This window comes from Pristiophorus japonicus, chromosome 16, assembly GCF_044704955.1.
Source record: "Pristiophorus japonicus isolate sPriJap1 chromosome 16, sPriJap1.hap1, whole genome shotgun sequence".
Taxonomy (NCBI): Eukaryota; Metazoa; Chordata; class Chondrichthyes; family Pristiophoridae; genus Pristiophorus; species Pristiophorus japonicus.
In genome coordinates, this window is record NC_091992.1 from 124,266,489 (window position 1) to 124,268,844 (window position 2,356).

The window sequence follows — 2,356 nt, forward strand, 5'->3', positions numbered from 1 at the left end:
GGAGTACAGGTTGAACCTTCCTTATCCAGAACTCCGTTATCTGGAACCATCCCTCATCAGAACCATTCCCGGCCACCAGATGGCACATGCGCAGAACTCCGATATGAACAAATTGAAGTCCTGCTGCCGACTCCCGCAATCGCTGGCCTGACCCTGCGATCCACCGCTCCTCGCGCCCCCCCCCATAATATCTCTGCCGCACTCCTAGCCCCAAGCCAGCCAGCCCCGATCCCCGATATCCCCTTGCTCAGTACCTGTACCATCCAATTTAAAGTGACCACCCCTCGTCCAGAAAAATCCCTTATCCAGAACAGGCCAGGTCCCGAGGGTTACGGACAAGGAAGGCTCAACCGGCACTGTGTTCAGTTTGAGGTACCATACCTGAGGAAGGATAAACAGGCCTTGGTATGAGTTCAGTGGTGATTCGCTAAGATGATAGCTGGTCTGAAAGGAATGAATTATCCTGAGTAAATTTGATTCGTGGACATGAGGAGGTTAAGGGGTGGTCTGATTGTGGAGTTTAAAATAGTGAAACGACTCAGCAGTGTACACAGGAAGCAAACTCTTCCCTTCAGCACAAGAAACAGAACAAGGGGACAAAAACCTAAATTTCCAAATAAGCAAATCTAGAAATGACTTAAATAAGCAAATCTAGAAAATGTTTTGTCAGAGAATGAATTCGGGGTACGATAGCTTTGTGGTTATGTTACTGGACTAGTAATCCAGAGACCGAGACTAATGATTCTGGAGACCCAAGTTCAAATCCCACCATGGCAGCTGGGGAATTTAAATTTAGTTTAATTAAATAAATCTGGAATAAAAAGCTGGTATCAGTAATGGAATCAGTGACCATAAAACTACCGGATTGTTGTAAAATTTCATCTGGTTCACTAATGTCCTTAAGGGAAGGAAATCTGCCATCCTTACCTGGTCTGGCCTATATGTGATTCCAGACCCACAGCAATGTGACCGATAGATAGAGAGATAAATCAATAGATTTTTGGATATCATGGGATATGGGGACAGTGCAGGAAAATGGAGTTCAGGTAGAAGATCAACCATAATCTTACTGAATGGTGGAGCAGGCTTAAGGGGCCGAATGGCCTACTCCTGCTCCTGCTCCTATTTCTTATGACTCTTAACTGCCCTCTGAAATGGCCTAGCAAGCCACTCAGTTGCATCAAAGGGCAATTAGGGATGGGCAATAAATGCTGGCATTGTCAGCGACGCCCACATCCCATGATTGAATAAACAAAAGTGCAAAAAGCACCTAAAACAGAATCTGGTGAGGTATTTAAAGTGAGATTGTTACTTACTTGTAAAGTAAGACCAGTGAGGAATACTAATTGATCTCCCATAACATTGCACACTGGCAGTCAGCACCAATTGACATTTTTCAGGTGGAATAGGGTTAGAGAGTGGGAGCAATGGAACAAATGTGGGGGAGTTAAGAGGGGGAGGAGAAGTCAAATAGACAAGGGAGGGAGGAGGCGGTGAAGGGGAGTGGGGCAGAGCGACAGGAGGGGAAGAGGAGGAGAAGGAGGGGCAGACTAGGAGAGGGAAAAGACAGTGGGAGAGGAGGGAGAAGGGAATAGGTGAGATGGTACACAGGGAAGGGAAGAGATAGCGGAGGAGGAGAGGAAAGGACTACTGAGGAATGGAAATTCAGAGCAGTGGGAGTAGAGGGATTTAGACATGGTAAAGCCCGCCATTAATGTAGGAGACATATAGCAATGAGGGGAGAGGGGGGGTGGAGGAGTTGTGAAAGGGAAATGCAGTTCACTGAGAGGGCTTGAGGCCCAATATTGAGGAGGCTCAGTCGGTGGAGGAACCATTTTGACCTAAGAGGCTGATCATTGTGATTCCTGCGTGTTGGGTTGAGGGCCGTCACATAACGGTAGCTCCCACCCCATTGCTATCTTTCGGTCACTTAGCATTGTATTTTTTATCCTTGCTTACAAATCCCTCCATGGCCTCGCCCCTCTGTATCTCTGTAATCTCTTTCAGCCTCACAACCCCACAAGATGTCTGCATTCCTCAAATTCTGTCCTCTTGAGCATCCCTAATTATAACTGCTCAGCCATTGGTGGCCGTGCCTTCAGCTGCCTGGGCCCTAAGCTCTGGAACTCCCAACCTAAACCTCTCCACCTTTCTACCTCTCTTTCCTCCTTTAAGACGCTCCTTAAAACCAAGCTTTTTGTTGTGTCTACAAGCACTCTAGTAATGATTCCACGAGGTAAGATATTGCACTTGAACTGTTGTGACCTTAGTCCATTTATTGCAGCTCCTGAATGAGGGTACAGTAAGGTGAGCTCCCTTTTATACTTGGTTACCTGCAGTGTGCAGGTGACCTCTA